Raw genomic sequence first — 14,128 nt, 5'->3', positions numbered from 1 at the left:
TATTTGCTTCTTTTGAACTATTTTAATTTTTCACTCTGTTCTTTCTCGCTCTTCTTTGTATGACCATTGTATAATATCACACCATTTCCGGCTTCATTTATTCCTGGAGTAGAACTATTTTTGACATAAGTGACCCAAATATAGACCGATGTATTCAAACGGTGGCTCTTTTGGAACTCATGACTCAACTCACTTGATATTTTCCTCACCAGGAATACTTCAAAGTGCACAGCCAATGTTATTGGTCCTCTAAGCTAGACTCCTACGCCGGTCCATTGTATTAGATCCCCACCCGAATTCGACCCTCATCGTTTGAATCCTCAGCCTGCTAAAAAAAATGTATTAAAAAAATTGTTTTAAATGTTCCACACACCGTTAATAGTTAATTTTAAATTAACTGTTATACTATTAAATATTTAATTTAATTTTAATTGAAAAAGAAATGAAAATGTATTATTTATAATATAATTAAATTTATAAAATTTTTGGTAAACGCTGTGTAGAAATAGGACATTATAACTGTTTCCCATTTTTTCGGGTACAGCTGACCCACAAAAATGAACCCGAACCTCCTTTCTTGGATTAGAAATCCAGCTGTAAAAAACTCTTCTACTGTCTGCGGTGTTGCCAGGGGCGGTAAAAATTAAATTGCTTCCGTTTCCCCACATAGGGTAGGAATATACTTGAAAAAGGCTAGACGAAGGTACAATACCCTAAAATGTCACCTGTCATATTTACCCGGAAGAAAATGTATAATTTACTCAAAGGTTGATTTAAGTGTTACCGTGCAGTGTTATTATCGTGTGGTACCATCCGTGCTGGTACCAATACGGTACTGGCATTGTAAAGTGTAAGCCGCCGTTTTCAGATCTTTTAAATACATGAAAGGTTTACATTTCAAATCAAATGACACCCTAAAGGATTGAATTTGCTTGAAAGTAGTGTAATACCAATGCAACTCACTGGGAAGGCAGAGTTCTCCTAACTGCACCTAATGTAATAATTATTTATTTTATTTTCATAATCTGATTAATATTTAATTTAATTAAAATTAATTAATAAATATTATACATAACTGCAGTTTAATTAATTTAATTATTAATTAAATAAATTCTTAATTTAATTTATTTAATAATAATAATAATAATTATTATTATTTAATTCTCTCCTGGGAAATACAAAATGCATGTTTATTTCCGTATTTTTTATGTTGAAGATATTTTGTTCCCACACTGAAAGGAGAAAGAGAAAGTATGGTAACCCTCAATTGAATATGGTAATCCTAAAGGGTTGCCAATGCAGTAAATCTTGAGCGGATGGAGATACTTGTATGCTGCTCAGAAGTTGAGCAAGTTTGACGTCCCCACTTACATAAAAAAACCGAGATTTTCACTTTAGATACAGCGTCTGTCTCAAAGTACCAGGAATAATTTTTACTCTTAACGTTGCCCTTAATTGTTAAAAAAAATAAATAAATAAAAACGTTACCAATATTTCATGCTTTTTTGGTGTTTGCGTGTGTGTGTGTTTTTTCAGTTTTGAATAAAAAGATTACACATTTAAAAAAGTGTGTTTTTAAAACCTTTTATTTTCAAAACAAAAAATAAATAAATAGAAACATTAATTATGCCGAAAATTAAATTAAAAACATGATAAACATAAAATGTAAAGATGAAACTTCCAGAATCTTTCTGGTTTTGAAGAACGTTAATTGGCTAAAGCTTTAAAAGTGCACATGCACACATATATTTCTGTTTATTATTTGTAAAATGCATTGTAAGCATTTTAAAAAATATATTTAAAAGTTATGTAACATTTTAAAAAGTATTATCCAATATCTATTTTCCAATATTTTGAAAATTTATTTAAATTTGGTACATTGAAATTTGAATGTTGCACACTTCTATCGCCAGTAAATATCACTATCTGTGCTTTTTGTCTTGATTACTCAAAATAATATCGGGAAAAAAATCGTTCAAAAACATCTCTTGTAAGACTGTTGATTGTCTTACATCAACAGTCTTACGCTTACAAGTAGAATAGATTATATATTAACCATAGATAATCTATGGTTAATATATAATTACTACTACTACTATTCTACTATTCGTCATACTCGCAGCAGTTAAAATTGTTCCTCGCACAACGAGTTGAATTGGTATTGCACTACTTCCAAATGAATTGCTTCGCTAAATGGTTAATCTATTAATTTCTAAAAACAATCATAAAATATATAAAGTCTGCTTAATTTTATAACAGGGTCTCTATCTAATTTATAATTATTACTTGGATAATTAGATTTCTTTTAAGCGTATAGAGCTTAGAGCTTAAAAGATTTCTTTTAAGCTCTAAGTGTACTCATATACTGTGACTGAGTGATCCGAAAGTAATACATATATAATTTTTGAAAAACACAAATAATAATAATAATAAAGGAGAAAATAAAACGCAAGTTCTTACATTAAAAAATTATCTGAATAGAATGACAGAACCAAACGTGAAACAAAATAAAACAACTAACATGCTGTGGAACAGAAAGTTATTTTTGCAGGAAAATACCTCGAGAGTGAATCACGTGTTGTGGAATGATTATTTTACATAAATATCTTTATATGAGTTCAAGAAGGTTTAAATCTAAACAGAGAATAACACAAATAGCCAGCAATAAACACGACAAATGTTTAATAGCAGAACTAGTGAGTTATGCTACTGCCAGTAGAAAATTGTAACAAAAACGGATGTGCTGTACCTGTTGGGTGTTAAAACGATAAAAAAGCAATTCAAAATATATATCCACTAAAACTTTTAAGAAGTTACAGAAAATCGCAGATTTTTATCGCCAGGTGACAATTAAAGCGCACTCGTTATTTTCCAGCTGCACCTCACAGGTGTAGCGCCATCGCTACAGGATTAACCGCAAAATTTCGAATGAATTTATTAATAGGAAAGTAAACAGGATTCGTTTGTCCATTTCATGCAGTTTTTAATAGGATGGGACAGACACTGCGGTTTTCACTTCAATGCGACTAGTAGATGCGTGCGAGAATGGAGGCGAGCAATGAGTGAAGATTAAATTTTGCTAAAACTAGAATAAATGTATGAGGAGCTCGTCTGACTGTTACTTTCAAATAATCTGCAAAATAAACGCAAATTCTTCTATATCTAAGAGAAGGATACCACAGTTCTTTATGTATCCGACCCTCTTCTGAACGGTTTAAGGAGTATAATGCAAACCAAGTTAACAGAAAAAAAGTAAGGAAACACTGAAACGTCACAAGCGAGAAAAATATAGAGAAAGCGCGCAGCTCAACTGTGCTCTTTGAGTCAGCCCGAGGCCATCATACCAGGTAATGAGACGCTTATCTGACCAACAGTCAAAGTGCCCAAGAGACAGATGATGGAAAACATACAGTGAAAGAAGGAACAAAAAAAAAAAAAAAAAAAAAAAACAACAACAAACACGGGTAAGCGTAAATGTGAGGAAGAAACAGGACGCTTGTATTCGTTTAGTTAAGAAACCAAGAATCATATTTGCTGATAGGTAGATAGGTCACTGAATAGCCTCAGGATTAGTTATTTAGTGTAACGGAGCTGATGGCAAACTTGTATCTCATACAGCATTTATATTTCCTTTCACTTAAGCTACTGTTGTTTGGTAGATCAGTTGGACGTAATAGCGTACGTGTTGAAGATAATAACGAAGTGTTTTTACCTCTTTGGCTAATGATAGAAAGTACTGCCAAATTTGCTTTTCCTGGTTATCAGATAAGGGGTGAAGTCAACGGTTTCTAAAAACCCAAGGGAAACAGAGTTCGTCTCAAGCCGAATTACACAGTGACACAATCGGACTAAAAATCCCCCTTCCCCAAGAAAATTGTGGGGGGTGGAACGAATAAGTGATTATTTATTAGAATTTATTATTTATTTATTTTGTTTTTTTATTCCCTTATAGTAGTTTATCCACCTTATTTTAATTTCCCCACTTACACATCTGACTTTACTTTACAGAAGAATTCCAAATTCAAGGGAACTTCTCAATTATTTATAATTCCCTTCGGACAGGCTGAGTGTTCAAGAATGACAAACAACACACACATTAATATATAACATAACATTTTATTTACACTTATATACACGATATAAAAATTTACAACTCTCAAGCACATATTATTATTTCTCAAATTTGTCTATGTGTTAAACAATTATATATGGCAATTAAATACAGTGGTTTTACTCTAAACAAAGTTATCCACTTCAATACAACTCAGTCAATATCATTACATAAACTTATTTTAGTTTCTTCCTTCTCCACACATGAACAATAATTACTTAAGAGGTTTAGTTCACACTCTTTCTCTTATGTAAATCTTATTCTTAGCTTATAAATTGATTTAGGAAATTCACTCTTAATTTCTAATTTAATTATTGCCCCATATTGTCTTGGGGAATATAACTTCTTAACCTTCTCTAATCAAGACAGATAGTACATTTGACATCAATTTCTGGACTAATGCTGGTCCCAAGGGTTAGCTACATTCATAAGACTAATTCTTTCTCTGTATTTCTCTACCCTTACCTTCCAAAATATATCATACCTTTAAGTTAAACAACAACTAATAACAAATATCAATTTTCTCTCCTTTGCCTTTCTACATATGTCTAATTATACATTAATCAAAATCCAAAACTATCATCTGACTTATCTCTATATTTATGTATATATTTATATCTTTGTATATCCTTCCCTTAACATCTTTCTAAACGTTATACTAATCTGATATTAGAGTTCCAACAGTCCTTTATTTGTGAGGGAGAATACTATATGACTAGTCACTTACTTAATTTTACGAATCGGATTTCTCCGTTTTGGGTCCTTCAGCTCCTTGTCTGGGAATGGCATCATCGTTTACCCACTGCATTCATCTCAGAACTTCAAGTTTCTCCAAGGGCTGCAGTCTACGTCTGGACAGGGCATCATTGTGTCTTTTAGGAAATTTATGGGCTCGTCTTCGATACTGCTACTTAACCTTCGGTTCAGCTATTCGGGCGGACTAGGAATTACAACTTTATCTTCTCAGCTCACTTATCTGCGCCTTGCCTTTATCACTGCCTTCAGATGGTCGACTAGGGTTATTTCTCTCCGTACACAACACTTATTTGCATGCTGGCCACTTTCACTACCTTCCGATTACGGATTAGGCTTATCTTCTCTTTACCAAGGCTCCTACTTTCAGTTTCACAAGGCTGCTTCTTTCGGTTTACCAAGGTTACTCCTTTCACTTATTTTCACTCTGGCCACTTTCACTTCCTTCCGATGACTGACTAGGCTATTTCTCTCTACTATATTTCTTCCATGACCAACTACTCGACTGTTCTCTTTTATTATGAAACTCCACTGACTTTTCTTAATTTACTGACTGCACTTAACTTATCTAACCCTTCACTACTCCATCTTACCTTGTCAGATCTTTCCTAACTGGCTGACAGGACAGGACAGGACTTATCTAATCCCACACAACTTATTACTCAGTTTTCCCACTAACACTGTCAAAAAAAACTCACGTCTGTCTTTCCTAACTCATCTCCACAAACCGCCAACAAAAGCCCAACTCTGTGTTCTTTTTAACCCATTTTCACGAACACCAACGAAATCTCAACTGTCTGTGTCTCTAACTCATCTTCACAAAAACACAAACGAAATCTCAACTGTGTGTCTCTAACTCATCTTCACAAAAACGCAAACGAATTCTCAACTGTTGGATCTGATCTTACTAACCCATTTCTATAACCACCCACATAACGCTCAACTGAGGGAACTGTGTTTTTTCCCCCTGCTCACTCACTTTTTGTCATCTCAATCACGTACCGCCTCCTTATGTCGGGTCTGCCTATTTTCTCAGATTAGCCAATCTTCTCATTTTGTTTAACTTTCATTATTTCCTATTCGTCCTTTAAAATTTCCCAAGCTGTATATTCAGAGCTCATTTTAATAAATTTCCAAATTTTTCCCAGGCAATCCGCTGCTTTGAAGTTCGCCGTCACCTTCGCCACCCCTCGTTAAACTTCGCAGATTTATTTTACATTGCTCCAACAACCTTGCCATCGCTGACAGTCAGACGCAAATAGATTGCTAGCCGGAGTAATTTGACCGTATTTACTACCTGGCCGACAAAAGGGATGTCCCACAATGTTCAGTCTACAGCCCTTTTGTTCTTTCTGGGCACCTGATCTCCAATTGTCGCTGTCACCATTCCCGTTGTTATTGTTTGTTCTTTGCCACGGTGAGAACTGAAATGTATCCCTTTGCTAATGCTTGCCACTCCCTTCTCTAAATCAACCTTGTCTAATTTTTAATTCCTTGTGAGTGACCTAGAATAATATTAGTGACTGTAAATGTTTACTGTCCTATTTTGCTATTTCCTAAGTTTTATTTTAAATAAATCTCACTCATTTCTAAAATATTATCATGTAAGATTTTACATCTTACAGAATGCTGTGGCACACCTGATGAGGCTAACAGAGTTGTGGTTTTTGATCAGATAAATGAGTTCTGTGAGCAATAAATCACATCAGCTTGTATCAAAATAAACTCTATTTTGCATTAAAAATTGTATTTTTACGATTTTTAGATGTTTTTTTATAAACTTAATATGCTTAAAAAGTTAAACTAACAGGTCTGTAATTATTCTTGTCGCCCTTTGATCCTCCTTTGTGAATTGTGTATACATTTATACATCTCCAGTCCCCGAAGACTTCACCTGAATCCAAGGATGCTCTCATAATTACGGCTAAGAATTTGCTTACTTACTTCACTGCCTCCCTTATATTATTGGATAGATCTCGTCCCCTCCATGCAGGCGCCATTCTTATGTTTAACTTCAACAATTTCTCTTCCAATTTCCTCTCAGTTATTACAGGATCATTTAGCTGCCTGTTAGTGTTTAATAAACTTCTAGCATTCCCTTCCCTAAAGAATTCTTCATGTGTGAATGTAGATACAAAATATTCATCCAGTTTGTCAGCTATCTAAGCAGAATCATCAACAGTCGAACTATCGATATCTCGTAATCTGCTTTCCCTTGCCTGACTTGTTTTGTGACTTGATTACAGACTACTTGTAATTTACATCTAGCATAGGCTTCTGTGCAGCCAGATAATTTATATGCATCCCATACAGTTTTCTTCTCTGCCATGTATGGAACAGTGAACCGCCAGATAATTTGCATCCCATACAGTTTTTTAATCTGTATGGAACAGTGAACTACATATTCTCTGACTTCGGTATAAGACAAGGTGTATGGAACAAAAATCTCTCTCTCTCTCTCTCTCTTATAAGTAATCAGAGAGCAGAAAATGTATGTCAATATCGAAATTACAATCGTAACTGGTGCTGAAGTTTCATATATGGAAGATCAGTATGGAAATCAGGGAAAAGAATTGTGATTCACTCGATATATTTGATGAACCTTGATAACTGTAGTTCTATACGTGGGTTGGGATGGGGCTTTCTGAAAATAATGTTAAAAAAACTAGAGCAATGGTACCGTGAATAGGATATGTTGTTGGTAATAGATAAATGCTATTAGCTCGCAAAGTGCCCATTTTAAAGGGGGGAGGTACTTTCTTGTCATCATAAAAATGTCCTTTCAAAGCGACTCCTTTGTTATCCAAGGCTGAGAGCAAGTTACACAATTTCATTTCAATTATCTCTTGAGAGAAGTGAAGGGGAAAAGCATCAATTTTGCATTCGGATATGAAATACAAGAAAAAACGCAACAAAGAGCTATTAATTGACTCCTTAATGCATTATTTACTTATTCAGATGAAACGTTGGAAAACGATCGTAACCAGAATGATAAATTCACGAAGAAATTCGTGGAATTTTCTTGTCTTTGCGTTAGATGTGCATGCAGTGGTGACAAACGTAGTCAATCTTCGAGACAATTTTGAGTTAAGCCTTTTCTTTTTTTGTTCATTGGTGAAACCGAGCTTTCTGAAAATGTTTTACAACATCGTATGCACTTGTCTCTCAGTAGAAGTCAAAATTACTCAAACTCCCTTAAAATTTCCAATCACATCCAGTTTCTATTCTTGTTTTGCTTCAGTGGCCATGAATTCTGTCCATTCAACTTGAAGTTCCGCTCTAGAAACCTCCTTTCCCACTTGTATTATACGTGAAAGGATTATGTATGTCTCTAGCAAAATATATAAGTCAAATTATAAAAAAAAAAGTTCACTATAAAAATATTTTGCTTGAAAATGCCGCTATGAATATAATATATAAAAAAGCTGTATTTTTCTTTCTTTTCAATTTGCGATATAAAAAAAAATTGAAAACAAAATTACGCTTCAATCAGAATAGAAAATATAGGGTTAAATTACAGAAAAAAACAACAAAGCACTATTTTAAACACAAATTCTTTGTAAACCACAAAATTTCAACAATGAATGTCCCAAGAAGAGTAAATAATAGAGCTCTGATTTGATCTTTAAAATCAGAATTTTTCTATGGCTAACTAAACTGCTCAAACTAAGAAGTATAAACAGAAAATTTTAATTTATAAAATTTAGTTTCATAGCCGTTGAAAAGGGACTACATGAAAGCCAGAAATCCCCCATTTCACCTAAAGAATGACAGAAATTTAAAGATATGAGAATGAGTGGGAACATTACGAAAAAAAAGAGAGAGACCAGAGTTAGATGGAGTGCCTCTGAGAGACAAGAAAGTGGAATATATGTGTGTGTGTAAGAAACCTGAAATCCTGACTGAAGAGACATTTTTCTTCTTATAGTCTTCAGGCGCAAAGAACCTACACTCAGTCAAATATGAGTTAAAAGCAAAAGGAAGCAAATTTTAAGGTAAAATTGTATGCGTACATGATCACAACGGAATTCATATAGATGCGATAAATATTCGATGGCTAAGCTGTAAAAAAAATTCGATTAATAAGAGGACAGATACTTTTAATGACAAAGCAAATTATTAATTAGGAAGGGTGAGAACACTTTTTTTATTCATCATTGAAGAACACTTAAATGAATAAAAATAAAGGGACGAATTTAAAATTGTGAAAACAAAAAGGGGCAACTGAGAACACTTGAGTTGGGGTGACTGAAGCAGAATTACATTTCGATCATAAAATGGGCTGATTACCTAAAAGCAAAATGAATTAGAGTTGATTGACAGGTATTCGAAGAGATAAATTAAGGTGAGCTTGGAGGACTTTTAGAATGTAAAAACGCTGTAATGGATAAAAAATGTGTGAATAAGCTGAAATGCGAGGAGATATATAAAATTACTGGATATGGAAAACGTTACATGCCAATAAATAACTTGAAATACATCGAGTAAATAATGATATCATGTTCCTAAACCATTCTTCATCATATATACAGTATATTACATGCATCATGTTGCAGGATGTTCAGGATACAGCCGTCTGTGGCTCATCAGCTCCAACTCGATAAAACAGTAATCATACAATCATCATCTATGCGTCTTGGATGTACATTAAAGGTTTTTCTGTTTGCTAATTTCGGATTTTCCCAGTAGAGAAGACAAAACTCATAATTATTAGGCCTGTTATTATGGATAAATAAATAATTTGTTGCGGATTCGAACTTTTGCAGATGTTTTTAACTTCGGCTAAACACCATTAGCAATTTCAACTTTTGCTGAGATCACGGTATCTAGCGCGATGCAGTTATGCTTCCTGGCCATCAAGGGAATATCAAGCTTTATTATGGATGATCTCATCCTTGATACAAAGGTAACTGGTTTGACGACGTCCTACCTGTGGGGTGGACAGTTGGCCTGTTAACAGATAATATTTTACGGTATGAAATGTAGTCTTCCTTCTCTGCTTCTGCAATTTTATTCTGGCACCACGACGAGATCCCTACTCACTATCAATTATTTTATTACTAATTTTATTAGATCAACGTTATTTTTATTTATTTAGTGGTTTAATACAATAAGATGAATATAAATGAGAGAGAAGTAACTTTTTTCCTTATATTTATTGAAAGCCATTTTTAAACGGTTTCACTTTTTTAATAGTTATTCTTTATCTTTAAGGAAATATAGTGATATTCGCTTCATATTAAGAAAATAGCTCGGTTGATATTCCATAGATAACTTGGTGCTCTCTGTATCGAAAAGGTTAGATGCTTCTGTATTACAGTAACAACTTTGACAGTTGTCCATCCTAAATTGGTGTCTGCTTTGACATAGATATGGGCTAAGTATTTTATAATATATTATTGCGTTTACAAGCTAGATCGAAAGAATTCGCGACAAGAGTAAGAACGAAAGAAGGGCGAAAAGACAGAGCAGTTATCGGTGTCCTCTTTATATATTTCCAGATTGTCTCGGAATGAGATGTGCATCAGTGAAGTAGAAAACAACTGGAAAATTACGGTAAATAAAATCAACTGACCTAAAAGTGGAACAGCGGAAAAGGATAATTTGCCACCTGACAGCTTTCCTCTCAAATGCGCTTCATCAGTGAAATAAATATGACGCCTCTTCGTATAACCGCTTTTCTTAATAAATGGGAGTTTTTATTTATTCACGGTTTCCCTCAAAATGAGAAGTGCAGTTGCATGTCGGCTAATAGATATTATATCCCGAATATGATTTCAATTGTTTACAGTGAAATTCGGTTCTTTCAACTTTCAAAACGCTTTATGTTGTCTGTGAAAGATAACTAATATCGGCAATCTAAAATGAATCAAAATAAATAAAAAGAAATTAGGACAATAGTAGTGGTACGTACGCCTCCGATGTGAGAAAAATACATAAAAAATTATACAGCCGATTTGAAAAATCAAAAATGAATCTAAACACAGAATTTAAATTTCACTTTTATTACCAGCCAGAAATTTTGATCCAGATTCTAACGTGATGAGACCAACAGTTCATAATTTCTAATTTTATCGAGAATAAGTGGGGGCGTTAATGGGCCCCTCATGATATCGATTCTGTATGGAGAACATCTGTTCGTTAACCCATATTAAATTAATTTTATTTATTTTTTTAATTAGAAGTGCTTATCATAAAATTACATTACGTAGTTAAAAATATATTTGGTGGGTGTCAGGAGCAGATCAATAAGTGAGAAAGGGGTGTTATTATTGTTTTTTTTTTTTTATTAAACTTCAACCTTCTAGAATACATACTAATGAAGAGGTACAAAATTTCACCGCAGTTAATCTAAGTACATATAAATATATCTAGATATAAATACACATATATTAAAGCAAAACGATTATTTGTGGAATTCAAGCATATACCAGAAAGTGGTCCCATCCGAGTATACGAGATGGTCTCTCGTAATGTGCCCCTGTGTCACATGGTCTCTTTTCGACGACTACTGAATTTTAGTTTGAGCAATTTAATGTGTAATAAATTGACTATATTGTCCTTTGATCTGTTTTTGCAACCAGGATTTAAACTACACGGATAATGCAATGGTGTTAATTCTTACAGCAGAACGAACTTGTCTTTGTAACGAGTTGCTCTGGTATTGCACTACTTTCAAACAGATGTTATCGACAAAAGGTAAATTGTTTAAAAGAAGATACATTGCTATGACATTCGTTTCAGGATTGACTGATCCTTCATCGGATAGCAGTGGTCTGTAATGACAGCTTTAACTATATTACAACTCTGATTTGCTATACTGCGTAGCAGCTCGCACCGAACAAATCTATACCCTCTGTCATCTGATAGAGATCAGGCAGCCCTAAAACAGAGTGTCATAACAATCTTTTAAACATTGGCCGATTAACCATTTGGTTAGGCCATCCGTTTGAGAGTCAATATCACAGCAACTCTTTGCAAAGGCTGTTTTGTTCTGCTGTGAGATGTAAGACCAGTGCACGCAGTGTAAATCTTTCTGGACGCAAAAGCAGACTGAATTCGAGCACTTAAAAATCCAGCGAATAAAGAGAGTTAGTGAATACGTAGCTTATATCAAAGATGCACTCCCCACTGTCACAACGGGTTACCTTGGTATTGCACTGCTGCAGATAATTACCGTACCTCACAGGGCTGTACTGTTTATTTGAAATATCGAAGCTTTGCCCTGCAAAGATAACGAGTATGGTGTCACTGTCTGGTGCCTTAGACTTCTTGAACCTCTGCTTTCGATTCCAGACAGAATTTATGCATTTTAACATATCTACTCCGCTTGTATAAAGAACTGATTTCATTTATATATCGTAATATATAAAATCGTTTGGAATCAATATGCATTTTAAGTTCTGCACTGTACCGATTTAAAATTTTTAATCTCGCATTTTATTCATTTTCACTTTGAGCTTCGTTGTTCATGTAAACTATCGAAAAAAGAAAAAAAAAAAAAACAACATAATACGCACTGCGTGTCCAACACACAGACAAACTGTCGAACAACATCGAAGAAGGAAATGTTGACATCATTCATTATATGGGTTTGATTTCCTGTCGTGTATGATCAGGTCATGCAAGGGACAAAACAGGAAGAAAGGTTTAAAAGCGAGTAGGAAGATACAGAAAAATCACTTTTCCATGAAACGTCTTAGAGGAAATGAAAAGTACTTCAAGAATGAGAGAGGCATAAGCACTGATGATTTTAGAAAGATAAGAGAGAAAGGTCGGGAAAGAAATGAAAGGGTATGATGTTGGTTTACATCACTAATATATCAATGGTATAAACCTAGAACACTACACTTCCGATTAAGCGTTACCGTTTAACAATTATAATATATTCGTTAAGCCGATTAAAGAAGGATTTTCCTGTTCTGATAACATGTTAATGTCGTGCCATATTTCCAGGAAAACAAGCTACATGACAAGAACACAAAGAATCCTCGATCTTCCGATATGGTGGATTACGTGTTCTCTCTCTCTTTCCTCATGCGGAGATAGTTAGCAGCAGGACAGTTAATAAAAAGTGTCCCAGTATAACATGCTGTGAAACTCCCACTTTATTCCGAGTGTTAGATCCATTTATACTGTCTTCCGGATCAAGAAGTTTCAAAAGAAGTTTTCGGAACGTCTGTTGTCTTCGAAGGCTACAAGGAAGTGAAACGGCTCTTTATTCAGTTTCTGGAAGCAAACAGAAATAGAAATTAAGAAAAAGAAAGGAAACTTCTAGAGTATCTAAAATAGCATTTCGAGAATTACCGAAATAAAATAGTTGAAAATCATTTTGCATCATTTTGAAAATCAAAATGCAATAACGAGGAGAATAGGGCAATCTTTAATAGATTTGTTTATTTTTTTTAATATATGTAATTAAATTAATAACAGCAACAACAATAATAATGGGGTGGTCCTTACTTGTGGCATATGCAACAAGTAAGGACTATCCCGATCACCATGTCAACCACTGGTATGGTGCCAAAGACCCTACATAACAGCCTAGCAAGGTCTTTGGCACCATACCGGTGCTTGACACGGTGATCGAGATTGGGTAATTTTATAGGACACCTACAAGGAATTCCAGAAAGTCGCAATCCTGAAAGCCTATAGGATAGTCAGAGAGTTCCTCGACCAACAGTAACACCAGACATAACAACAACCACCCTGTGTAATTGGTAGCAATACCCATCACGAGGTGGAAGCCCCAATCAGGGAGAAATAATATAAGAGCAATGATAATAATAATATAATTTATTTAATGATAAATAATACATACACATAAGCAGTGCAGGATCTTCTGAATCTTGATACTGGAGACGTTAACTAAGCCAAGTCTTTCCATTGGAAAAAGGAAATAAATTGGAGAGAATCGTACGCTGGTTCTCCATTTGTTCGCATTTCCATTACGATTTGAAAGACTAATTAAGATTTCAAAGACTTTGTCGAGTAATTCTGAATTAGTTTGGCCTTCATGGAGAACCAGCCTACGATTCTCTCCAATTTATTTCCTTTTTCCAACGGAAAGACTTGGCTTAGTTAACGTCTCCAGTTGAACACATCAGCACGCGTTAACTGAGCCAAGTTAGCGTATGCCGAAATAAATAATAAATAAAAAAAATAATAATAATAAATAAAAATAAAGGTTTTATTAAAATACAGTCGTTGTTTGCTTATTAAATAGATATTGTTAAGATTTATGTGTTTTACTTTGGTTGATAA

Source organism: Mastigoproctus giganteus, chromosome 3, assembly GCF_048544385.1.
Source record: "Mastigoproctus giganteus isolate SK-2022 chromosome 3, ASM4854438v1, whole genome shotgun sequence".
NCBI lineage: Eukaryota > Metazoa > Arthropoda > Arachnida > Uropygi > Thelyphonidae > Mastigoproctus > Mastigoproctus giganteus.
Note: the sequence above shows the minus strand (reverse complement) of the source record.